We start from the raw sequence: 25,981 nt of genomic DNA, 5'->3' as shown, positions 1-25,981 counted from the left end.
AAAGCAGGTTTAAGCTTTTTCCTCTGGCGTTTTGGCAAACTGCGTGATGACCTGATGGTGGAAAGGCGCCAGGAGTGTGACTATATTGCTCAAAAGGAGGGCGTCCCTGGGTGGGCTCGAACCACCAACCTTTCGGTTAACAACCCGAGAGCAGCTAACGATTGCGCCACAGAGACTGCCGTGGCCTCTTCCTTTAGCAACATCAACTCGGATGTGTCTTTTCAGTCTTTCTCTCAAGACTCTCGTTCATTCTTCAACAATGCATAGTCAATCGCATTCCCGTTCTTGTGTCAAAGAGGCTGCCGTAAGGAGTCAGGATGGCCGAGCGGTCTAAGGCGCTGCGTTCAGGTCGCAGTCTCTCTGGAGGCGTGGGTTCGAATCCCACTTCTGACAAGTCCTTTTTTTTTTTGCGGGATAAAGGCGAGAGACACTTTCGAGTCACTGTGCTCCAGCACTGTGCCAGAGGTCTTTCCCATCTGCTATGGCTGACCTATCCCTTGAACAAAAGCGTGCAGAGAGCCGCGGTGCGGCGACTGTCAGGTAGTAAGTGGCCGAGTGGTTAAAGGCGATGGACTAGAAATCCATTGGGGTCTCCCAGCGCGGGTTCGAATCCTGCCGACTCGCACTCTATTGCACCTGGAGACAGAAGAACTGCATGTGACCGCTGCCGCTTGCGAATGGCCTTGGTGCTTCTCTGCAGGCGATCTCGGGGAAAGCGGGCTTCGGGCAGGGATCCTTGGCTTGGTATCACACTGGGCCCAGGTCACCCTTTTAGTAGTGGTGCTAGCAGGCTCTTTTCTTGGCAAAAAAATCCTGAATAGTGCTCTTGTGTCCCCGTGGCAGGTGCACCGTCAGCGAGGGCAGTGTTTAATTTTGCATGCTCTAAAGCACCGTGCCCGTGTGAGGATCGAACTCCACGACCTTCAGATTATGAGACTGGCGGCTACCTACTGCGCTAGCGAGGCCGGCTACAGGCGTTATCACGGAGAGCTCATCTCCGTGTCTGGCCAGAAACCAGAGGGCTTCGCTTGTGTGAGTCGACTCTCTCGAACAAGAGGGAAGCCCGCTTGGCGAAATAGCTCAGTTGGGGGCGTTAGACTGAAGATCTAAAGGTCCCTGGTTGATCGGGTTTGGCAGCTCTATTTTCAGTCGGCTGTAGCTTCACCAGGCGGCTTTTCCAAGCTTCTCTGGTAGATTTACTGGAGTCTGTCTTGGGGCGTCTTGGCTTTACCACTTTTTGCACGCCTCACAAGAGCCAAAAAAACACCTTTTTGGCCAGCACCGGCGCGGAAAAGCGCATCTTGGCACGACGCTGCCCATCAGCGTCCTGCAAAACTACGATTCTGGTGGGACTCGAACCCACAACCTTTGAATGGCCTCTTCCTTTGCCGACTAAGTCCAATCGCTATCCATTGCGCCCACAGAACCATCTTGAGACTCTGGGTTCGCACTCCAAAATCAACTCAGACCTGTGCTTCCCATGTTTCTCTCAGACTTCCACTCATTCTTCATTGATGAATAACTTTGGACAGGTAGGAGATAGAAAGCTCATTCTAGCACCAACGGACTCCTCTGACTGAGAGCATGCTGCTGGGCATGGAAGCGAACGCATTTTGCAGAGGGCGGGATATTCAGGTCTTGTCTGCGCCTTCTCAAAAGCGCTCTCCACAAGGAGTCAGGATGGCCAAGCAGCGATTAGCTTGGGCAAGCATGAGCTTATCTGGCGTCTGTGGCCTCGCCGTCAGCCGATCTCGTGCAAGCCCGGCTAGCTCAGTCGGTAGAGCATGAGACTCTTAATCTCAGGGTCGTGGGTTCGAGCCCCACGTTGGGCGTCTGCTTTTTTTGCCCTCGCCATGACCAGTAGAGCTTCCCAGCACAGAAAAGAGACCAACAAAAAGCACTGTGCAAGGCTTCTGCCCTTGGAATGGCCAGAGCATGCTTAAAAGGAAGGCCTTGGCCTGCCCACGGCACTGGAGAATGCGGGCATCGATCCCGCTACCTCTCGCATGCTAAGCGAGCGCTCTACCATTTGAGCTAATTCCCCCTGTCAATGAAGACTTAACCAGTGACTTTTAGCGGCGAGGAAGTGGAGACTCCTGCTCACCAGCCTTGCCTGCTACGACCCACTGTAGTTCTCCACTAATTCCGAAAGAGGGTAGACTGTGGCGGTTAGCTCAGTTGGTTAGGCGTGGTGCTAATACTTGTAAGGTCGGCGGGTTCGATCCCGTGCAGGGCCAATTTGTTTTGATGCTTAAAGGAAGCTCCCTCAGAGCCTCCTTGAGTCTCTTCAGCGGCCACAGCTGCCTGGCTCGCATAAGAAAAGCAGGTTTCGCTTTTCCTGCATGGCGTTTTTTTAAAGAACTGCGTGATGACCTGATGGTGGAAGGCGCCAGGAGTGTGACTATATTGCTCAAAGGAGGGCGTCCCTGGGTGGGCTCGAACCACCAACCTTCGGTTAACAGCGAGCAGCGCTAACCGATTGCGCCACAGAGACTGCCGTGGCCTCTTCCTTTAGCAACATCAACTCGGATGTGTCTTTTCAGTCTTTCTCTCAAGACTCTCGTTCATTCTTCAACAATGCATAGTCAATCGCATTCCCGTTCTTGTGTCAAAGAGGCTGCAGGAAGGAGTCAGGATGGCCGGGCGGTCTAAGGAGCTGCGTTCAGGTCGCAGTCTCTCTGGGGCGTGGGTTGAATCCACTTCTGACAAGTCCTTTTTTTTTTTGCGGGATAAAAGGCGAGACACTTTCGAGTCACTGTGCTCCAGCACTGTAAGCCAGAGGTCTTTCCCATCTGCTATGGCTGACCTATCCCTTGAACAAAAGCGTGCAGAGAGCGCGGTGCCGGCGACTGTCAGGTAGTCGTGGCAGTGGTTAAGGCGATGGACTAGAAATCCATTGGGGTCTCCCAGCGCGGGTTTCGAATCCTGCCGACTCGCCTCTATTGCACCTGGAGACAGAAGAACTGCATGTGACGCTGCTGCTTGAATGGCCTTGGTGCTTCTCTGCAGGCGATCTCGGGGAAAAGCGGAGGCTTCGGGCAGGGATCCTTGGCTTGGTATCACACTGGGCCCAGGTCACCCTTTAGTAGTGGTGCTAGCAGGCTCTTTTCTTGGCAAAAAATCCTGAATAGTGCTCTTGTGTCCACGTGGCAGGTGCACACGTCAGCGAGGGGGCAGTGTTTAATTTTGCATGCTCTAAAAGCACCGTGCCCGATGTGAGGATCGAACTCACGACCTTCAGATTATGAGACTGGCCGGCGCTACCTACTGCGCTTCTTGAGGCCGGCTACAGGCGTTATCACGGAGAGCTCATCTCCGTGTCTGGCCTTAGAGCCAGAGGGCTCGCTTGTGTGGTCGACTCTCTCGAACAAGAGGAAGCCCGCGGCGAAATAGCTCAGTTGGAAGCGTTAGACTGAAGATCTAAAGGTCCCTGGTTCGATCCGGGTTTTGGCAGCTCTATTTTCAGTCGGCTGTAGCTTCACCAGGCGGCTTTTCACAAGCTACTCTGGTAGATTTACTGGAGTCTGTCTTGGGCGTCTTGGCTTTACCCACTTTTGCACGCCTCACAAGAGCCAAAAAAACACCTTTTTTGGCCAGCCCGGGCGGAAAAAGCGCATCTTGTACGGGCGCTGCCCATCAGCGTCCTGCAAAACACCGCGATTCTGGTGGGACTCGAACCCACAACCTTTGAATGGCCTCTTCCTTTGCCGACTAGAAGTCCAATCGCTATCCATTGCGCCACAGAACCATCTTGAACTGTGGTTTCGCACTCCAAAATCAACTCAGACCTGTGCTTCCCATGTTTCTCTCAGACTTCCACTCATTCTTCATTGATGAATAACTTTGGACAGGTAGGAGATAGAAAGCTCATTCTAGCACCAACGGACTCCTCTGACTGAGAGCATGCTGCTGGGCGCAGAAGGCGACGCATTTTGCAGAGGGGCGGGATATTCCAGGTCTTGTCTCGCCTTCTCAAAGCGCTCTCCACAAGGAGTCAGGATGGCCAAGCAGCGATTAGCTTGGGCAAGCATGAGCTTATGCTGGCGTCTGTGGCCTGTCGCCGTCAGCCGTCTCGTGCAAAAGCCCGGCTAGCTCAGTCGGTAGAGCATGAGACTCTTAATCTCAGGGTGTGGTGGGTTGAGCCCCACGTTGGGCGTCTGCTTTTTTGCCCTCGCCATGACCAGTAGAGCTTCCCAGCACAGAAAAGAGACCAACAAAAAGCACTGTGCAAGGCTTCTGCCCTTGGAATGGCCAGAGCATGCTTAAAAGGAAGGCCTTGGCCTGCCCACGGCACTGGAGAATGCGGGCATCGATCCCGCTACCTCTCGCATGCTAAGCGAGCGCTCTACCATTTGAGCTAATTCCCCCTGTCAATGAAGACTTAACCAGTGACTTTTAGCGGCGAGGAAGTGGAGACTCCTGCTCACCAGCCTTGCCTGCTACGACCCACTGTAGTTCTCCACTAATTCGAAAGAGGGTAGACTGTGGCGGTTAGCTCAGTTGGTTAGGCGTGGTGCTAATAACGCCAAGGTCGCGGGTTGATCCCGTCTGGGCCAATTTGTTTGATGCTTAAAGGCTCCCTCAGAGCCTCCTTGAGTCTCTTCAGCGGCCACAGCTGCCTGCCTGCTGCGCAAAAGAAAAGCAGGTTTCGCTTTTTCCTCGCATGGCGTTTTGGCAAAAAACGCGTGATGACCTGATGGTGGAAGGCGCCAGGAGTGTGACTATATTGCTCAAAAGGAGGACGTCCCTGGGTGGGCTCGAACCACCAACCTTCGGTTAACAGCGAGCAGCTAACCGATTGCGCCACAGAGACTGCCGTGGCCTCTTCCTTTAGCAACATCAACTTCGGATGTGTCTTTTCAGTCTTTCTCTCAAGACTCGTTCATTCTTCAACAATGCATAGTCAATCGCATTCCGTTCTTGTGTCAAAGGCTGCGGAAGGAGTCAGGATGGCGGCGGTCTAAAGGCTGCGTTCAGGTCGCAGTCTCTCTGGGCGTGGGTTGAATCCCACTTCTGACAAGTCCTTTTGTTTTGCGGGATAAAAGGCGAGACACTTTCGAGTCACTGTGCTCCAGCACTGTCGCCAGAAGGTCTTTCCCATCTGCTATGGCTGACCTATCCCTTGAACAAAAGCGTGCAGAGAAACGCGGTGCCGGCGACTGTCAGGTAGTCGTGGCAGTGGTTAAGGCGATGGACTAGAAATCCATTGGGGTCTCCCAGCGCGGGTTCGAATCCTGCCGACTCGCACTCTATTGCACCTGGAGACAGAAGAACTGCATGTGACGCTGCAAGCGAATGGCCTTGGTGCTTCTCTGCAGGCGATCTCGGGGAAAGCGGGGCTTCGGGCAGGGATCCTTGGCTTGGTATCACACTGGGCCCAGGTCACCCTTTAGTAGTGGTGCTAGCAGGCTCTTTTCTTGGCAAAAAATCCTGAATAGTGCTCTTGTGTCCGCGTGGCAGGTGCACCCGTCAGCGAGGGCAGTGTTTAATTTTGCATGCTCTAAAAGCACCGTGCCCGTGTGAGGATCGAACTCGACCTTCAGATTATGAGACTGGCGCTACCTACTGGCGCGAGGCCGACTACAGGCGTTATCTGGAGAGCTCATCTCCGTGTCTGGCCTATGAAACCAGAGGGCTCGCTTGTGTGGTCGACTCTCTCGAACAAGAGGAAGCCCGCGGCGAAATAGCTCAGTTGGGGGGCGTTAGACTGAAGATCTAAAGGTCCCTGGTTCGATCGGGTTTCGGCAGCTCTATTTTCAGTCGGCTGTAGCTTCACCAGGCGGCTTTTTTTCCACAAGCTACTCTGGTAGATTTACTGGAGTCTGTCTTGGGGCGTCTTGGCTTTACCACTTTTTTTGCGCCTCACAAGAGCCAAAAAACACCTTTTTTTTTGGCCAGCACGAGGCGGAAAAGCGCATCTTACGCGGCGCTGCCCATCAGCGTCCTGCAAAACCCACGATTCTGGTGGGACTCGAACCCACAACCTTTGAATGGCCTCTTCCTTTGCCGACTAGAAGTCCAATCGCTATCCATTAGCCACAGAACCATCTTGAACTCTTGGTTTCGCACTCCAAAATCAACTCAGACCTGTGCTTCCCATGTTTCTCTCAGACTTCCACTCATTCTTCATTGATGAATAACTTTGGACAGGTAGGAGATAGAAAGCTCATTCTAGCACCAACGGACTCCTCTGACTGAGAGCATGCTGCTGGGCCGCAGAGAGCGAACGCATTTTGCAGAGGGGCGGGATATTCAGGTCTTGTCTCGCCTTCTCAAAAGCGCTCTCCACAAGGAGTCAGGATGGCCAAGCAGCGATTAGCTTGGGCAAGCATGAGCTTTATATGGCGTCTGTGGCCTCGCCGTCAGCCGTCTACGTGCAAGAAGCCCGGCTAGCTCAGTCGGTAGAGCATGAGACTCTTAATCTCAGGGTCGTGGGTTCGAGCCCCACGTTGGGCGTCTGCTTTTTTGCCCTCGCCATGACCAGTAGAGCTTCCCAGCACAGAAAAGAGACCAACAAAAAGCACTGTGCAAGGCTTCTGCCCTTGGAATGGCCAGAGCATGCTTAAAAGGAAGGCCTTGGCCTGCCCACGGCACTGGAGAATGCGGGCATCGATCCCGCTACCTCTCGCATGCTAAGCGAGCGCTCTACCATTTGAGCTAATTCCCCCTGTCAATGAAGACTTAACCAGTGACTTTTAGCGGCGAGGAAGTGGAGACTCCTGCTCACCAGCCTTGCCTGCTACGACCCACTGTAGTTCTCCACTAATTCGAAGAGGGTAGACTGTGGCGGTTAGCTCAGTTGGTTGGCGTGGTGCTAATAGCGCCAAGGTGGCGGGTTCGATCCCGTCTGGGCCAATTTGTTTGATGCTTAAAGGCTCCCTCAGAGCCTCCTTGAGTCTCTTCAGCGGCCACAGCTGCCTCGCTGCGCCAAGAAAAGCAGGTTTAAGCTTTTCCTGCTTGGCGTTTTGGCAAAAGACGCGTGATGACCTGATGGTGGAAAGCGCAGGAGTGTGACTATATTGCTCAAAGGAGGGCGTCCCTGGGTGGGCTCGAACCACCAACCTTTCGGTTAACAGCGAGCAGCTAACGATTGCGCCACAGAGACTGCCGTGGCCTCTTCCTTTAGCAACATCAACTTCGGATGTGTCTTTTCAGTCTTTCTCTCAAGACTCGTTCATTCTTCAACAATGCATAGTCAATCGTATTCCGTTCTTGTGTCAAAAAGGCTGCAGGAAGGAGTCAGGATGGCGGCGGTCTAAAGCTGCGTTCAGGTCGCAGTCTCTCTGGGGCGTGGGTTGAATCCCACTTCTGACAAGTCCTTTTGTTTTTTTTCGCGGGATAAAAGGCGAGACACTTTCAGTCACTGTGCTCCAGCACTGTCGCCAGAGGTCTTTCCCATCTGCTATGGCTGACCTATCCCTTGAACAAAGCGTGCAGAGAAGCCGCGGTGCCGGCGACTGTCAGGTAGTCGTGGCCAGTGGTTAAAGCGATGGACTAGAAATCCATTGGGGTCTCCCAGCGCGGGTTCGAATCCTGCCGACTCGCACTCTATTGCACCTGGAGACAGAAGAACTGCATGTGACGCTGCTGCTTGAATGGCCTTAGTGCTTCTCTGCAGGCGATCTCGGGAAAAGCAGGCTTCGGGCAGGGATCCTTGGCTTGGTATCACACTGGGCCCAGGTCACCCTTTAGTAGTGGTGCTAGCAGGCTCTTTTCTTGGCAAAAATCCTGAATAGTGCTCTTGTGTCCCGTGGCAGGTGCACCGCGTCAGCGAGGGCAGTGTTTAATTTTGCATGCTCTAAAAAGCACCGTGCCCGTGTGAGGATCGAACTCACGACCTTCAGATTATGAGACTGGCGCTACCTACTGCGCTAGCGAGGCCGGCTACAGGCGTTATCGGAGAGCTCATCTCCGTGTCTGGCCATGAAACCAGAGGGCTCGCTTGTGTGGTCGACTCTCTCGAACAAGAGGAAGCCCGCGGCGAAATAGCTCAGTTGGGGGCGTTAGACTGAAGATCTAAGGTCCCTGGTTCGATCGGGTTTGGCAGCTCTATTTTCAGTCGGCTGTAGCTTCACCAGGCGGCTTTTCCACAAAGCTACTCTGGTAGATTTACTGGAGTCTGTCTTGGGGCGTCTTGGCTTTACCACTTTTGCCGCGCCTCACAAGAGCCAAAAAAAACACCTTTTTTGGCCAGCACCGGGGAAAAAGCGCATCTTGGCGCGGCGCTGCCCATCAGCGTCCTGCAAAACTACGATTCTGGTGGGACTCGAACCCACAACCTTTGAATGGCCTCTTCCTTTGCCGACTAGAAGTCCAATCGCTATCCATTGCGCCACAGAACCATGTTGAGCTGTGGTTTCGCACTCCAAAATCAACTCAGACCTGTGCTTCCCATGTTTCTCTCAGACTTCCACTCATTCTTCATTGATGAATAACTTTGGACAGGTAGGAGATAGAAAGCTCATTCTAGCACCAACGGACTCCTCTGACTGAGAGCATGCTGCTGGGCCGCAGAAGCGAGAGCATTTTGCAGAGGGCGGGATATTCCAGGTCTTGTCTCGCCTTCTCAAAGCGCTCTCCACAAAGGAGTCAGGATGGCCAAGCAGCGATTAGCTTGGGCAAGCATGAGCTTTATGGCGTCTGTGGCCTCGCCGTCAGCCGTCTACGTGCAAGAAGCCCGGCTAGCTCAGTCGGTAGAGCATGAGACTCTTAATCTCAGGGTCGTGGGTTCGAGCCCCACGTTGGGCGTCTGCTTTTTTGCCCTCGCCATGACCAGTAGAGCTTCCCAGCACAGAAAAGAGACCAACAAAAAGCACTGTGCAAGGCTTCTGCCCTTGGAATGGCCAGAGCATGCTTAAAAGGAAGGCCTTGGCCTGCCCACGGCACTGGAGAATGCGGGCATCGATCCCGCTACCTCTCGCATGCTAAGCGAGCGCTCTACCATTTGAGCTAATTCCCCCTGTCAATGAAGACTTAACCAGTGACTTTTAGCGGCGAGGAAGTGGAGACTCCTGCTCACCAGCCTTGCCTGCTACGACCCACTGTAGTTCTCCACTAATTCCGAAAGAGGGTAGACTGTGGCCGGTTAGCTCAGTTGGTTAGAGCGTGGTGCTAATAACGCCAAGGTCGCGGGTTCGATCCCCGTACGGGCCAATTTGTTTGATGCTTAAAGGAAGCTCCCTCAGAGCCTCCTTGAGTCTCTTCCGCGGCCGCAGCTGCCTCGCTGCGCAAGAAAAGCAGGTTTCGCTTTTCCTCGCTTGGCGTTTTGGCAAACACCGCGTGATGACCTGATGGTGGAAGGCGCCAGGAGTGTGACTATATTGCTCAAAGGAGGGCGTCCCTGGGTGGGCTCGAACCACCAACCTTTCGGTTAACAGCCGCGAGCAGCTAACCGATTGCGCCACAGAGACTGCCGTGGCCTCTTCCTTTAGCAACATCAACTCGGATGTGTCTTTTCAGTCTTTCTCTCAAGACTCTCGTTCATTCTTCAACAATGCATAGTCAATCGCATTCCCGTTCTTGTGTCAAAGAGGCTGCCGTAAGGAGTCAGGATGGCCGAGCGGTCTAAGGCGCTGCGTTCAGGTCGCAGTCTCTCTGGAGGCGTGGGTTGAATCCACTTCTGACAAGTCCTTTTGTTTTTTTGCGGGATAAAAGGGCGAGACACTTTCGAGTCACTGTGCTCCAGCACTGTCGCCAGAAGGTCTTTCCCATCTGCTATGGCTGACCTATCCCTTGAACAAAAGCGTACAGAAGCCGCGGTGCCGGCGACTGTCAGGTAGTCGTGGCCAGTGGTTAAAGGCGATGGACTAGAAATCCATTAGGGGTCTCCCAGCGCGGGTTCGAATCCTGCCGACTCGCACTCTATTGCACCTGGAGACAGAAGAACTGCATGTGACGCTGCTGCGAATGGCCTTGGTGCTTCTCTGCAGGCGATCTCGGGGAAAAGCGGGCTTCGGGCAGGGATCCTTGGCAGTATCACACTGGGCCCAGGTCACCCTTTAGTAGTGGTGCTAGCAGGCTCTTTTCTTGGCAAAAAATCCTGAATAGTGCTCTTGTGTCCCGTGGCAGGTGCACCGTCAGCGAGGGCAGTGTTTAATTTTGCATGCTCTAAAAGCACCGTGCCCGTGTGAGGATCGAACTCGACCTTCAGATTATGAGACTGGCGCGCTACCTACTGCGCTAAGCGAGGCTTCGGCTACAGGCGTCAATCGGAGAGCTCATCTCCGTGTCTGGCGCAGAAACCAGAGGGCTCGCTTGTGTGGTCGACTCTCTCGAACAAGAGGAAGCCCCGCGGCGAAATAGCTCAGTTGGGGGCGTTAGACTGAAGATCTAAAGGTCCCTGGTTCGATCCGGGTTTCGGCAGCTCTATTTTCAGTCGGCTGTAGCTTCACCAGGCGGCTTTTCCAAGCTACTCTGGTAGATTTACTGGAGTCTGTCTTGGGGCGTCTTGGCTTTACCTTTTTGCCGCCTCACAAGAGCCAAAAAACACCTTTTGGCCAGCACGGAGGCGGAAAAGCGCATCTTGCACGGCGCTGCCCATCAGCGTCCTGCAAAACCTACGATTCTGGTGGGACTCGAACCCACAACCTTTGAATAGCCTCTTCCTTTGCCGACTAGAAGTCCAATCGCTATCCATTAGCCACAGAACCATCTTGAACTGTGGTTTCGCACTCCAAAATCAACTCAGACCTGTGCTTCCCATGTTTCTCTCAGACTTCCACTCATTCTTCATTGATGAATAACTTTGGACAGGTAGGAGATAGAAAGCTCATTCTAGCACCAGCGGACTCCTCTGACTGAGAGCATGCTGCTGGGGAGGAAGCGAGCACGCATTTTGCAGAGGGCGGGATATTCAGGTCTTGTCTCGCCTTCTCAAAAGCTCTCCACAAGGAGTCAGGATGGCCAAAGCAGCGATTAGCTTGGGCAAGCATGAGCTTATGCTGGCGTCTGTGGCCTCGCCGTCAGCCGTCTACGTGCAAAAGCCCGGCTAGCTCAGTCGGTAGAGCATGAGACTCTTAATCTCAGGGGTCGTGGGTTCGAGCCTTACGTTGGGCGATCTGCTTTTTTGCCCTCGCCATGACCAGTAGAGCTTCCCAGCACAGAAAAGAGACCAACAAAAAGCACTGTGCAAGGCTTCTGCCCTTGGAATGCCCAGAGCATTGACCTGTAAAATTTCCCCAGGGCCTCAATTTTGGGTCCACTCACTGTTCATCCTTTACATGCTCCCCGCCCGAGTCAACTCCCCTCCTAAGGAACAAGCTCAATCCTCCTGCCATGAATTCGCTGTGACACACACATTTATCTACCTCATGACTGTAAGCCCCATTAAAACTCTGTCCCTGCATTAAGGGAAACAAATAGATGTCACAGAACTTTCTCAGCTCAACAAAAATAAAACTGAGGTTGTAGTTTTTGGAAAGGGTAATGATCTAAAATTCCTACCTTGCTTGAAAGGAAGGGCTTCATAATCAAAGGATGTGTTGAAAGCGTTCGTTGTCCTTATAGATAATGATCTACATTTTAAGTATAAGTATATATACTCTTTTGATCCTGTGAGGAAATTTGGTCTCACATTTATCTAATCTGAATTAGTGAAACAGACACAGCACACAGTATACACACGGTGAGTGAAGCACACCCCTAACGTCCAGCGCCGTGGAAGCTGCCTGCATCCAAAAAGCGGCACTCTGAGGGCAGTCCTTACACTGGCTCCAATTAGATATAGAATTGATTTTAAAGCACTTTTGCACTTTTCACTGGAAGGATGGGCCCAAACTACTTAGCCAGACATCACATATTACCCTGTATCACATGTCCAACCTCTTCACGTGTATGTGTCCTTAATATTCATTTTTCTGTATACAAACCAAGGCAGATTCTAAAAGCAAGCACTACCCACATCATAAATTTATCTAAATTAGCTATGTACCAAAAATTACATTTACCATTATTTCGAAGAGCTGTAAACAGTGTTGTAAAGGCTGCATGTACAAATCCACTTGGAGCTCAGTGGAATTTTGAATTAGAGCAGGAAATTCTCGGGCTAACCGTTGATGTGCCATGAGAAAGGTTGGGAATAAGTACCCACCAGCCCGGCACTAAAATCAGAAACATAGTAAAACTAAAATCAGGCAGTAAAATCCCGAAAAAGTAGTTCAATTTTCAAATCTACACACCTATGGCTACTGAAAAATGGAAAGGTTCATTTTAGCAAATGTCTTTAAAAAGTATTAAAAACATTTATTTGTTTTAAGAATTTTCAAGCAGAAATGGTTGTATTCTCAGCCAGACCCCTACCAGATCACAGCATAAACGCTACTACTGAAACCTACTGTCAGAAAAAAAGGTGAAGCAGCTTTTAACCACTATGGTGTCCATCTCTGAGACCAGCTTCCAGAGAACATACTCACCACCACTATCACCATTTTTTAAAACTGGGCTAAAGACAAAGCTTTCTCAGATACCTTCTGATTAATGAACACACTATTATATATACATTTTACCTTTTCCACTTTTACTAAAATTGTATGTAGTTCCATATTTTATTTTCATTTTTATCATTATTTTTGTGTGAAGCATATTGCATTTCTTTCTACCGTGTATGAATCGCTGTAAAATAAATTTGCCTTGTGCCTTACTTTTGCATCGGACATTTCTGCCTGACAACCCACAATCTCGGATTGTCTCTCTGAAGTATCCACAAGGATGAGCCACAAACCTAACTCATACCCAACAAACCTCTCTAAGACCAAACTGCAGGTCTTCCCAGCCAAACAATATACACCACAACATCAACATGTATTTCTGCCTTGCTTCCTACCAAACTTACAGAAACCTGGGTGTCAGTTGATGACCTACGGCCTTCTCTGACCTTTGCCTCTGTTGCTCTGTCGTGCTGCAATATTCCCAAAAATGGAAGCCATATGCTTAACCCACCACTCAGCTCTTGGTAAAGACCATGAATTTATCCCCTGCCTCCACTACTGCAACATCCTCCCAACTAGCTGCTCTTTAAGTAAAGACCATGGTTATCGCCTGCCTCCACTACTGCAACATCCTCCCAACTTCAACTGCTCTTAGTAAGACCATAGTTATCGCCTGCCCCATAGTTGCTCGCCTACCTCCACCTGCAACACCTCTAACTTCTTGCCTCCTGCTGCAGCACCCTCCTAACTTCAAGCTTTTGCCACTGCTGCAACACTCCTAACTAGCTGCCGGCTTGGCAGTGCTTCAAAATGGTCTAGTAGCTGATGCATCTGGTTTTAAACTAGAACATTTGGTCCCCAAGACTGGGTGGAGATTTTATTTGGGTAAGCAGCACAATTTATATTTGTGTAATAGGCCTGACTTATACCATTTAGCCATGCAGGAAGCTGTTTTTATTAGGATCTAGTTTGTAACTGATCCACGGCCCTCTGTGCAATTTTGTATTTAGAATAGCTCGTCTACAAGAACTTCAAAGTGAGCATCGCAAGAGGGCAACCTGGACATCTCACTTGCAAAATGAAACATTTTGTGGGGGCGCCTACCATGGACCTCCACAGTTACACAAATTCAAGGACATAGAATAAGCCTTTTGACATTAACAGGGCATCGAAAAGTTTGAGAACCTGGCTAACACAATATTAGTGATTTGCATGTTTGCTCTGAAGTGAAATGGAGTCGCGATGGTCTGTCCATTTTTAAAAAGTGGGTCCCCAGAGAAAAAGTTTGAAACACTGTGAATTAGAGCATTAGCGATGCATCTGGTTTCAAATGGGTCTAGAAGCGGTAGTGCATCTATTTTCTCAAATTGTCTAAACAGCAGCGATACATCTGGTTTTAAATGGTCTTGGCAGGCAGCGGCGTGCATCTGGTTTCAATCCACCAAATACATTCTCCTGCTCTGTAGCTCCGCTGGCTCCCTTAGCCAAATTCAAGTCACTTAGGCTCTCCTCTTTTCCCTACTTCACGCAGCTCGTATAACTAATGCTTCAACATTCTCATCCCTAATAGTAGTATTTATGATAGATATTTAATCCTACCTAGAGGTGTCCTTTTTACTGCCATGTAAGCGTGACTGTTATTCCTCATTGTAAATCACTTTTGGATAAAATAGAGGCCTGCTAAATTAATAGATGTAAATGTATTATGTATTAAGAGGAAGATGTGTGTGTATGAAGTGAGTTAGTGGTAGGGTCAAAATTGACCTTTAGTGAGGAGTAGATGGCTTGAGTAATGTAGTGGAAGGGTGGAAGATGAGAGGATGATGATTCCATAGTACTGTATAAACTTACGTTGCTGTGCCTGGTCAACTTAAGGGGACTGAGGATTGTCCATTCTGATGAAATGTTGGAAAAATAATTCCATATACTGTTTAAATCTATACATGCTGTTTGTCATCACGACCTTATGAAGTTCTCTTCATCAAGATAAAGCCATCCAATCACTCACCTCAGAGTCACACACATACACACACATATGGATGTATTCATCTATTAGTGGCTTCTTTGTCTTGCACGTACATACACACATTACACAGATACTCCTGTCTCTGCTTTTGCCTTTTTACACACACACACACACACACACACATGCACACACACACACACAGACACACACACTCGTTGCTTCTTTTTCCATTGTGTCTTTCCTCTCCAGCGTCTGGAGAAGGGCCCTTCTGCTGACCATCAGAAGCGGATGAAGAGGAAGAGGAGGGGAGGAGGAGGAGGAAGAGGCCCTTCTGAAACCCTGGTGGGCGGGAGGAGGAGAGCAATGGATCCCCAAGCCACCTCATTAAATATAAGATCAATACGTCTTCTCAATACACACACACACACACACACACACACACCACCCCATCCTTCCACCATTACCTTAACTCTATTACATTATTGATTTGGCTTAGGAGCCTGGCATGTTTAATAGGGGGTGGTGTTAGGCTAATGTGATCCCAGATGGGCGGTTTTCATAGTGTGTGTGTGTGTGTGTGTGGTCACTGTGTAAGGCATCAGAAATTCATTTTCTTATGTTTATAAGCCATGGCTTTGGAAGATACATCATCACTGTTGAAAGAAAGGTCATCTGAGGATGACACTTGCTTAACATTGAGACATTCCTCGGCTCTGCATTGCGTGTGTCCTTGTCCCATGCAATGTTATAGAGTGCCATCTAACACTGTTCACCAGACATTACCTCTGTCCTTCACATGACCCCAAATTGGAAATTAAAGCTTCTTTCAACTACTTCCTACACAGAGCCAGGGAGGATGGGAAAGGGTCAAATTTGCATTTATTATACCAAAGTGTCACTTTTTCCTGTTTCTTTTCCTGATTTGCAAAATGGACCCTATGCCCCTTTCTTGATCCTCAGTTGATAGTGTAGCGCCTAGTAAATATGTGGGTGTTTGGTAATTCATTTTGGTTAATGTCCATTTCAGGCCTGGCACATCACTATGTCTGTCCTTCACATTTTTAATAGTAGTGGCTATCTTACTAACTCTACATTAGAAATATTGTAAAGCAATTGTGCATCGGATGTTTCTCAGATGTTTCTGTTTATTTTTTATTATTTTGTAAAGGCATCTTGGGCTGCTTGTACACAATCTGGTGATTAGCTTTCCCGATTATTGGCAAAGCAAGTGTGCCAAAGCCACTGTTTACTTCCTAATTAGGATCATTGTATCCTCCATGTCCTTCTCTCTCTCTCTCTCTCTCTCTCTCTCTCTCTCTCTCTCTCTCTCTCTCTCTCTCTCTCTCTCTCTCTCTCTCTCTCTCTCTCTCATTTGATCTCTCTCTCTCTCTCTCTCTCTCTCTGTCTGTCTGTCTCTTGCGCATTTCTTGCCAACTCTTCCCACAATCCTCTTCTACCCATTTCTGCCCCATTGTTTGCCCCCCTCTACTCCCACTAATCACTCTGCTCCTTCCCTCCTTCCCTCTTTCATCCTCCCTACTCCATCTCTTCCCTCTCCCTCCCTCCCTCCTCGGCTCTCTGCTCTCTAGTGCCTCCCTGGTGGTGGAGGTCTCCGCTCGCAGCTCTGAGGAGTTCCCAGGAGTCCTATTTGTGCTGCTCGGCTTCCTGCTGGTGTCGTCCTGCTGGGAGGGCTCGGGTGGCATGCAATTACCCAGTGCGTGTCACTGATGCCAGCGGACAGGCGCTCCTTCCACCTGGCACTGCGCTATGTCAAGCGTTGCCCCACCTGAGGGAGGGACTGCACACACACACACACACACACACACACACGGGCACGGTGTAATAATGTGTGTGTGTGTGTCACTTGTCTAGGAAATGTGTAATCTGTCGCAGATAAGATGTAGCCATACCCTTTTCAAACCAATAACATTTGTCCCCACCCTGGGCAAATCCTCTCCACAACCCCCTAGCAGCTATGTTGATGGTGCTTCTCCCCTCTCTTTTGTGAAGAACCACTAAGCTAAAGGCACTTGAAGTATTGGATATATTGCATGTTCTTGTGTGACCCAGTAGATAAGCTGATTAGGTATGGAAATTATAACATAGAGGCTACAGATAAAATATGTCTTGTATAGCACTGGAGCTGCAGGGTAGAAATAGCTGGTGTCCTTTCATTTCAAAGGAACCTGCAGGTGCAACTGCAGACTGTATATCACCCTTCTCTCAAACATGTGTCAATAGATGTCAATAAATAAATGTCAATAAATCCATTTTTATATGGTAATTCAGCAGAATACTATTGTTTAGTGATCAGATATCTTTTCCACATAATGACCTTTGGATGAGATTTGCAGTTTGGCAGTACACTGAAAGAAGTATATTCCCTTCTATGCAGGGTGTGTATGGAACTGGGCTTTGTAATTTCCTAAAAATATGTCTGTACTAGATTATTTTGACAATAACTTGTGTGTGTCGTGTGTACACATCTATGTATATTCTGTAATATTTTTGTTTGTTTGGTTTTGTTGGTCCACAGCCTGGGGCATATAAGACTCAGTCTGCCTCACATAACACCAAAGATTTCTGCCCTAAAATATTGTAACCACCTCATATATAACGCTGTTCTGCACCTAAGTGTGTGTGTGTGTGTGTGTGTATGGTTTGGGATATGTTTAACACTTCAAATCAATGGGTTCAAATGTAGCAATGCTTTTTGGAACCAAGAAACAAAACATTTATCACAAATTTAGAAACCTTTATTTGTTTTAATATCCCAAATGAAGACAAGCATAAGAGAACCCAAATTACTTGTCATTTATTCTATTTGTACCCCCAGCATCTCTCTCTCTCTCTCTCTCTCTCCTCTCTCTCTCTCTCTCTCTCTCTCTCTCTCTCTCTCTTAGTAGTATGTAGGCATATGTGGGACTGTAATATGCGCATGTGCCTGTGTGTTTGTGTGTAAGTATAGGAATAGATTGTGTGTGGGCTTGGTTATGTAGGCTATGTTTATGTGCATAATTAATTATTGTGATGTGTATCTCCATGCATAGTTGTGTGTCAATGTGTGTGTGTATGGAATGTGATGTAGCGTGTGACTGATTGGCAGTCGTCCAGTATCCTTGTTGCCTCGCTGCGTATCTGGGTTAGCGGGCAGAATCAAAGAGGTTTTATGAGCATGGAGGAGATGAGAGGAGAGGAAGGCGAACAAACAAGCGTTAAGCGTATGCTCAGAATGTCTCAAATTCAATTTACAGAACAAGGACGAGGAAGGGAGGGAAAACATAGAGATATGTTGGAGGAATGTGCAGATGTCCTTTCAACCTTGTCGCTCTGCTGTTTAAGTGCTCCTGAAGCACAAAGCGGGCCTTTCAGGGCCAAGCGCTCCCCTTTCTCTAAGTTGGGCTGCCCGGCTTTTCAGGAATTCAGACAACAACAGCATTCACCGTTCAGGGTTCATCGTTCAGCATTGAAATTGGAGAAGCAACTTGTCGGACTTACTGAGACAGAGTGGGAGAGGAAAGAGATGAAGCTTTGGAGACGATAAATCTTCACCACAGTTATCGCCGCCCAGACTGTGTTAGGACAATACTAAAATGGCTAAAATGTATTAGCTCTTGGTTGATGCATTGTTGTCATCTAGCTTATGCTCTGCTCTAGAGACTTACAGTGAGAGAACTGACGCTTAGAGTAGCCCTGGGTAAGCACCTGGAGGCACATATTGGGTGCACTCACAATTGTGCTCAGGGGCCACAGTGTGTAGCAGCCCTGGGATTGGACCCAAAGCCTTGGCTTTATTCGTTTGGATGTCAGAACTCTAATCACCAGCGGTTGGTGAGCAGTCTAGGCGTTTAGTACACATTGTGACCCTGCAGATAATAAACGGACAAAAATGTTTTCAAAATTAATGGAGCCTCTTTTTGCTTTTGTTTGAAATTGAATCGAAAGTGTCTTATATTAGTCATCACTGACCTGTCGTAGCCCAGTGTCCTCAGCCCTGGAGCAGGTGATTGTCTGCATCGGGCCATCTCACGGTCATTGGCAGCAGCACTCAGACAGTGTCCAAAATTGTCAATTTAATTTTTCACCTGACAATCGTCAAACACATACAGAATCACAAATTTGGTTGTTCTGATTTGGTTAGGTGTTAGATCAACAGCTTCTCCATTCAGTAGCTGAGGGCGTGGAGGAATACGACTAGCTTAGAGAGCACAATCAGAGGAGCAGTCCTTCCCGGACCACTGGTGCATTCCGTCGATGGCGTACCACCTCCTGGCCGCTGTTGGACCAACTACATCACTTTTAAAATATATTATCCTTTTTAAATATTTAGCTTGTGAATATTAGAAAAAGACAGAAATGTTCAAGTGAAATATAAGCGGAATGAGCAAAGCGCCTCTTACGGCATATCAAATGAAGCAAGTATTATCATTGCTATTATGGAACAGGATGTAAACAATAACATCACAAGTTAAAGGGGAATGGCAGATGAAGCAGGAAAGCTTCTTTGAGCTTCATACTAGTGAACCCTGTGGGGCAACTCTGATGAGTATGCGTGTGTGTGTGTGTGTGTTTGTAATAACGACTGTGTGCGTGTGTCCCAAATTCCTAGGCTGTCCGGAGGCTGAAAAATGTGGGAGTAATGAGCTAGGTCTGGCCTGACTCACATTAAAATTATGTGTGTGCTGTGTGGCTAATTCGCTTTCGAGACACCTGGTTGACATTCATGGTCGGCCTGGCTCAAACCTGACCTCCACGAGTCTTAGAACCGCCAGAGGGAGGCCCAACCTCGACACCACCTCAGCCTCATACCACGGCATACCAAATATTTTCTATCAATCACTCTGCTCTTTTTCCTGTATAAACATTTATTATATTTATATATATTTATATATATATATATATATATCTATAGATATATATTAGTGATCAATCGATTTAATACAATATTCCCAAAATCATATTAACTATTGATTGAGGTTAAAGAGGGGATTAGTCAGGCTCCAGAACACCCTTGTTTTCAGGCAATGTCAGAGCAGTAGCAGCATTTGCATACTAAATCCCATTGGTTTAGTCATGTGTTTGTTTACGACCGCCCTGACCACTTTCATAATGCCTGTGTCCTCCAGCACGTGCTCATCAGCGGTTAATTCTATGCCGAGATTTCAAACACTGAGCCAGTGGACACCACGCCCGGCCCGCGTCGTCTGGCGAAATACCACCGTCGCCGTCGATGGCGACTTGGGCCCCCCTCTCGCCCAGGCCGTGATTGGCGGGCTATGCGATTCATGCGTAGTGAAGGAGTGGGGTGGGGTGGAGATGCGGGTTGATTAGTATTACGGCCTAAATGGCTGGCGACAGTGAGCCCTGCCCCACCTACCACAGGTGAAGGGAGTTCACTCTGCAGGCCATAAACAACTCTCACCTCCTCTACCTCCAACCTGCCCTGTCGCCATCCCTCGAACTTGCCTGTAATGGTAAATCCCTCCACACACACTCACACACACACACACACACACACCACACACACACACACACACTACACACACACTGCACACACACTACACACACACACACACACACACAGTGCCCCATCCGCCTCCCTCAGCTTTGAGGTGACAGGGATATCTTCCACGATGAAGTGGCCATTATATAGGTGCTCGGCCTGTCGGCATATGTGACTGAGGCACTAAACAAACATAATCAGATAGCATCAAGCTAATCGACAGGCTGGATCACTACTGGTCAGGCCCTCCCTGAGGCCTTTCTTCACCCTCCCCTGTCCCACCCCTCCACCTCACCCCCATCCAATCACCCGGCAGGACGACAGCGCAGCCACCGCGGTGATCGAGAGGCCGGACAGGCTGTGCACACATAAACAGATTAGTCCGAAATCCCCTGGCAAGGCAACACTTTGGGGACAGGAGAGTTCGCATTGCGCCCTCACACACAGCTGCAAAAAAAGGCCGTCTATTAACACCAAAGATGATGCGATGATGATGATGATGTGGTGGGGGTCGGTCTTTAAATAATACTGGTCGTCACCATACAACTGCTAGTTGTCAGGACACTGACCCAGAGGTCAGCGAAAACGGCGTGGTCTGTCTACTGGGGTTTGGGACGAGAGATGAGCTCAGTTTGGACACATGTGAAAGACAGACACGGTGTGTCTGTGGTGCATTTGTGTGTATGTGTGCATTGATGTGTAGGCGCCTGTGTGTGTGTGTGTGTGTTTGAGAGACCACATGTGTGAGTGTGGTGTATATGTGTGAGTTTGAGCTCAAGTGTGTGTGTGTGGGAATGAGCAGAAGTGTGTGTGTATGTGTGTGAGTTTGATTCCCGCTCATGTGTTCATGTGTGTGTGTGCCTCCAGCCCTTACACTCGAGTGTTTCACAGAGGACAACATGCCAGCCACCTCAGCCATGGCCATTCGTCTTAGACAGGACAGCTCTCCATCCAAGGCAGCCTCGAGGCAGTGCTGTCAACTGTGTCTGTGTGTCTATGATGTGTGTGTGTGTGTGTGTGTCTGTGTTCATTTTCTTGCACTCAGTTCCGGGGTGTGTGTGTGTGTGTGTCTGTGTGTGTCTGTGTGTGTGTCAATGTACGTGTGTGAGTCTGTGTGTGCATTTGTGACTGTGTCTTTGTTCATGTTCTGTGTGTGTGTGTGTGTGTGTGTCTGTGTCTATTTTCTGTGTCTGTGTGTGTGTGTCTGTGTTCTCTGTGTGTGTGTGTGTAAAGACCCAGACTGTGTGTGATGGCCAGATCACTGTCCCTCAGGCTCCCTGCCTCCACACACACTGCTCTAAATCTTGTTCATGTTGGACCAGCCCCTCCTGTTCTCCTGAAGATGGTGAACACCGCGAGCTGGCAGGAGAGAGGAGAGAGATGAAGAGAGAGGAAGAGAGATTAGAAGAGGGATACAGAGAGAGATAGAGAGAGGAAGAGTGAGAGAGAGAGGAAGAGAGTGTGCAGAGATAGAGGAAGAGAGAAGCCAAAGACATACATGGTGATAGTTGTCTAATGATTCAAGGTTAAACTTCCTCAGCTTAAACAGAGAAAGAGAGAGAGAGGGAGAGAGAGTATAGAGAGAGAAAGAGAAGGGGAAGAAGTGAAGAAAAGAGATTTAAATGTTGGAGATTATGAGGAAGAGAGTCTGCCTGAGACCTAATTATCAGATTAATGTGGCGGAAGGTGCTATTACCCACAAGACGCCGCTGAGGAGCTGCACCCGAGAAGCCTGAGAGACCACAGTCCCAATGCAAATGGCCGTCTGCCGAGTGGGGCAGATTAAGATCCATGGGTCCATTCTCTGTTCCTGGCATGGGACGGGTAAGAATCTGAGCAGTCCTTAATTCCCCCACACAGCCACTTCGCTGATTACGATCGTAAGCCTGATGAGCAACTCTTCCCTCCCAGACCTCTCCCTCTCTCCCCCCTCCTCCTCCTCCCGCCTTCTCTTCTTCTCTCTCTCTCCTGCCGTCCCCTCCTGCTCTCTCTCTCTCTCTCTCTCTCTCCTACTTCTTTTCTCCAGCTCTAATTCGTGAATGGATGTTCAGAAAATATTTTGCCTACCACAGGCTGAGCCATTGCCGAGCTGCTTTTTCTTTTAAATATTTTTTGGTCTCTCACCAATCTCTCTCTCCTCTCTCTCTCTCTCTCTATCCCTCTCTCTTCTTTCTGTCTAATTTCACTGTGTCTGTCCTACCACTCCTTCCCTCGGGTTGTCTTCTGGACCATTTTGCCACCTCGCCCTCAACACCCATATGCTAACAGAAATTGATTTATTCATAGCACCAATATCCCTGTTTGCCACACATTTGCAGACAATGCCTGCTATTGAAGAGAGACGCTGCTGGCCGCCATTACTGGAAATCCATCAGCCCTAAAGAGGGGTTCGCTGACGCAATCCCATTGACCGGAGGGGGGGTCGCAGCAGCACTGGTGTCGGTGCTCGGTGGCGATGGCGTGTGTTAAGCCTTGCCGATTTACAGCCGCATGTCGTGGCACGTGCTGGCCATCAGTGATGACGCCGGCCTGCTTAAAATAAGACCTGCCGCTGCGACGACGAGAGCGGAAATGGAGTTGACAGGCGGCAAAGCCGTGAGCTTCCGGACACGGCCTTTTTCAAGAGGCAGCGCCATGCCCCACCCCCCTCTTGCTCCCCCCACACACACACACACACTTTCACACACATGTTGCTCAGCCAAGGAGGCAGAGTTATTCTTCCAAGCCTGGTTACTTCTGCCATTCACAAGCCTCCTATGCAGTTGTGTGTGCTGGGTTCCCCACTGATATCTACTGGCTGAGCCCACATTCACTTACTGTGTGGAGAGAGAGAGAGAGAAAGAGAGAGAGAGAGGAGAGAGAAACTTAAGAGAGACTGGGAGAGGGGGTGTGCAGACTAGAGAGAGAGTAGTGGCAAACAGAAGAAACAAGAGTTTAGGGCAGAGAGAAGGAGGGAAGAGACTGTCTTCAGACACTGAAACAGGGAGTGGGGACGGAAGACTCGGTTGGAGACAGGGAAGAGTGGTTTTGTAAGAGTGGGAGAAAGATACAAAAAAAAAACAGAGAGAGAACTGTTGAGACTGAATGAGAGATGGAGAGAGAGAGAAGGGGATGAAGAAGGAGGAGATGTGTAGCAGCATATGCCAGTGGCTGCTGCCGCTTGTGCTTATTTAGAGGTGCCCAGCCACCGCGCTCTAGACGTGGCTTCTCGCTCGCTGCCTGGAGGCCGGGCGGCACTCAGAATCTGGTTTCGGGCGGGGGCAGTGGGAAGCAACAGTGCCACCGAGGAGGACACACACACACACACACACACACACACACACACACACTGTCTAAAATCAGAGCAGAGCAGAGGAGACATTCCCAGACAACACTCCTCTTTCTCCTCCCTTTCCTGCCTTCTGTTTCCTCCTTCTCTCTCTCTCTCCCTCCTCCTTTCCTTCTCTATTCTCCCTTGCTCCTCCTTTCCTCTTCTCCCTCCTCTCTCTTCCTGCTTCTTCTTCCCTTATCTCCTCCTTTTCTCCTCCCTCCTCTTTCTCTCCTCCTCCTCTTCCTGCTTCTTCTTTCCTTAATCTCTCCCCTCTCTTTTCCTCCCTCCTCTTCTCCTCTCTTCCTTCTGCTTCTTCTTCCTTATCTCTCCTCTCTTTCCTCCTCCCTCTCTCCTCTCCTCCTCTCTTTCCTGCTTCTTCTTCCTTATCTCCTCTCTTTCCTCCTCTCCTCTCCTCCTCCTCTTTGGCTCACCTATCTTGCCCTCTCTTCTCTACTCCTCCACCTCCTCTCCCTGTTGCCTTACTTTGTTTATGGCAATGCAGTAAAAAGTTGAGAATCATTATGAGTGCATACACGCAGGCTAACACGCAAATCCTGGGTCATCAAATCAGGTCAGATCAGTTTGTGTCATACAGATATGGAGTGCAAAAGGTCGCTTTTTAAAAGAATGGCATTATTTCCGTAAATCACACACCACATATTTCTGTAAAATGCTCAGCCCCAGAGTATCCTCCAACATGAAATTATATTGCCAGATTCAGGACAGTCTGCCCTACACACACAAATGAGAGAAATGTGCATGTAGAGCTATGAGTTGTTGTGGTGAGATACATGTTAAAAACAATATAGAATATGTGTGTGGCACTTACAATGACCAGAATAAATCCTTTATGAATAAAGGTAGTGAAAATGCTCCTGCAAAACAGCTTAGCTGCCCTCAAGTTCCATCATCATATATGTAAAACAAAAAGCGTATTTACGCAGTAACAGATGACACACACTCACACACCCATCCACCCACTCAACGGCGGCACTCCACACACACACACCTGCTCAGAGCCACAGTCACACCTCAGCCTCTGTCCACCAGCTTGTTGCCACAGTAGGGCGTGCAGTGTTGGGGGTCTTCGCCTGGTCAGCACATTGAGCAGACAGCTGCGTGCCCATCCGCAGAACCATCTTTCAAAGTCATCACACTGCAGCTGCTGGTTAGTGGGCCCCACGACAGACACAGAGAGAGAGAATGTTATTCTCTGGGAATGATAAAATGCCACTGTCCCTGAACCACACACATGCACACATACATACACACACACACACACCACAGGCACATGCACACACACACACACACACACACATACCCACAGGCACACATGTATACACACACACACACACACACACACACACGATTTCCACACGCATACACACATATTAAATATAGGTATTATACATAATAATACACACACACACACACACACATATATATTTATATCATAGGCATATGTACACATACATACACACACACACATACACATATACTATAGACATATATATATATATATACACATACACACACACACACGATTAATATACTATTAGACATACTATAGGTATATGTACACACACACACACACACACACACACGATTAATTATTACACGATTTACTATATTATTACATATACATAATTTTACACATATACCATAGACACACTTCACACATACACTACAGGCATGCACACACACACACACACACACACACACACACACACACATACCCCAGGCCTGCTACACACACACACACCCCAGGCCTGCTACACACACACACACACACACACGACACGCATTAATACAACACACACACATACTACACACATATATTAATTCATAGGCATATGTACACACACATACATACATACACACACACATACCTATAGACACATATATATGTATATATACACACACACACATACACACACATACACACACATTTACTATCACACATATTAAATATACACATACACACACACACACACACACACACACATAGTTATATATAGATTTATATTTATATACTTCACACATATACACACTTCATAGGTACATGCGCACACGCACACACACACACACACAAACACACACACACACTCACACTCACACACATACACACTCACAGGCACATGCACACACACGCAGCACACACTACGCACACAAACACATACACAAGTACGCACACACACAGACACACATACTGTATGTACACATAATATACCGTATATGCATTGCACACACACACTATATACACACTAAATTTACAGTATACACACTTTCTCATAACTCATATATGCACTCTCGAAACACACACACACACACACACAATAACCACTGGCAATAAATGCCAGACATACATTTTGGCAACACATTCACAGTAATCACATGCATGCACACAAAGACACACAGACCACGGCGCCAGAGCCCATAATGCAGTTCTCTCAGGACAGTTACAGCCGCTGTCATCATCAAGATTCATGCCCAGGTTGTGGCCCAACTCATGAGCTTCTTCACAATGAAAGTTTAAGATGCACAATTTTGTGGTTGGTGAACTGCAGAGAGAAGCAGTAGTGTCATTTCACCAGCTTAAATTGGCTAATCAGACACCAAATAATGAATTATACTAGATGTATATTTTGGGTTATAATTACATGAGAGTCGTTAGATTTTAAATGCATATTGAGTAGAAATGTGTTTAAACAAGCTGGATGCAGTTGAAAACTGCCTGATAACAAATATTATCCTTCACTACGCTTGAAGACATTTCT

At 48.6% G+C, this 25,981-nt stretch overlaps 13 non-coding genes across 13 annotated transcripts; 8 read left to right on the top strand and 5 right to left on the bottom strand.

The window, feature by feature from the left end:
* The first annotated feature begins 311 nt into the window (after window positions 1–311).
* Window positions 312–393, top strand: trnal-cag. The gene has a single exon. It is a non-coding gene; the product is annotated as a tRNA-Leu (tRNA).
* A 147-nt stretch (window positions 394–540) lies between these two features.
* On the top strand, window positions 541–627 carry trnas-aga. The gene has a single exon. It is a non-coding gene; the product is annotated as a tRNA-Ser (tRNA).
* Window positions 628–1,759: 1,132 nt separating this feature from the next.
* trnak-cuu lies at window positions 1,760–1,832 on the top strand. The gene has a single exon. It is a non-coding gene; the product is annotated as a tRNA-Lys (tRNA).
* Window positions 1,833–1,971: 139 nt separating this feature from the next.
* Window positions 1,972–2,044, bottom strand: trnaa-agc. The gene has a single exon. It is a non-coding gene; the product is annotated as a tRNA-Ala (tRNA).
* A 2,038-nt stretch (window positions 2,045–4,082) lies between these two features.
* On the top strand, window positions 4,083–4,156 carry trnak-cuu. Its single transcript has one exon. It is a non-coding gene; the product is annotated as a tRNA-Lys (tRNA).
* Window positions 4,157–4,294: 138 nt separating this feature from the next.
* trnaa-agc lies at window positions 4,295–4,367 on the bottom strand. Its single transcript has one exon. It is a non-coding gene; the product is annotated as a tRNA-Ala (tRNA).
* Window positions 4,368–6,383: 2,016 nt separating this feature from the next.
* On the top strand, window positions 6,384–6,456 carry trnak-cuu. Its single transcript has one exon. It is a non-coding gene; the product is annotated as a tRNA-Lys (tRNA).
* Window positions 6,457–6,594: 138 nt separating this feature from the next.
* trnaa-agc lies at window positions 6,595–6,667 on the bottom strand. Its single transcript has one exon. It is a non-coding gene; the product is annotated as a tRNA-Ala (tRNA).
* Window positions 6,668–8,675: 2,008 nt separating this feature from the next.
* On the top strand, window positions 8,676–8,748 carry trnak-cuu. Its single transcript has one exon. It is a non-coding gene; the product is annotated as a tRNA-Lys (tRNA).
* Window positions 8,749–8,886: 138 nt separating this feature from the next.
* trnaa-agc lies at window positions 8,887–8,959 on the bottom strand. The gene has a single exon. It is a non-coding gene; the product is annotated as a tRNA-Ala (tRNA).
* A 120-nt stretch (window positions 8,960–9,079) lies between these two features.
* Window positions 9,080–9,153, top strand: trnai-aau. Its single transcript has one exon. It is a non-coding gene; the product is annotated as a tRNA-Ile (tRNA).
* Window positions 9,154–9,335: 182 nt separating this feature from the next.
* trnan-guu lies at window positions 9,336–9,410 on the bottom strand. Its single transcript has one exon. It is a non-coding gene; the product is annotated as a tRNA-Asn (tRNA).
* A 1,571-nt stretch (window positions 9,411–10,981) lies between these two features.
* On the top strand, window positions 10,982–11,055 carry trnak-cuu. The gene has a single exon. It is a non-coding gene; the product is annotated as a tRNA-Lys (tRNA).
* The last annotated feature ends 14,926 nt before the right edge of the window (window positions 11,056–25,981 follow it).

This window comes from Alosa alosa, unplaced genomic scaffold (assembly GCF_017589495.1).
Source record: "Alosa alosa isolate M-15738 ecotype Scorff River unplaced genomic scaffold, AALO_Geno_1.1 AALO_1.0_unplaced_83, whole genome shotgun sequence".
NCBI lineage: Eukaryota > Metazoa > Chordata > Actinopteri > Clupeiformes > Clupeidae > Alosa > Alosa alosa.
This window is presented reverse-complemented; position numbering and strand designations above follow the sequence as displayed.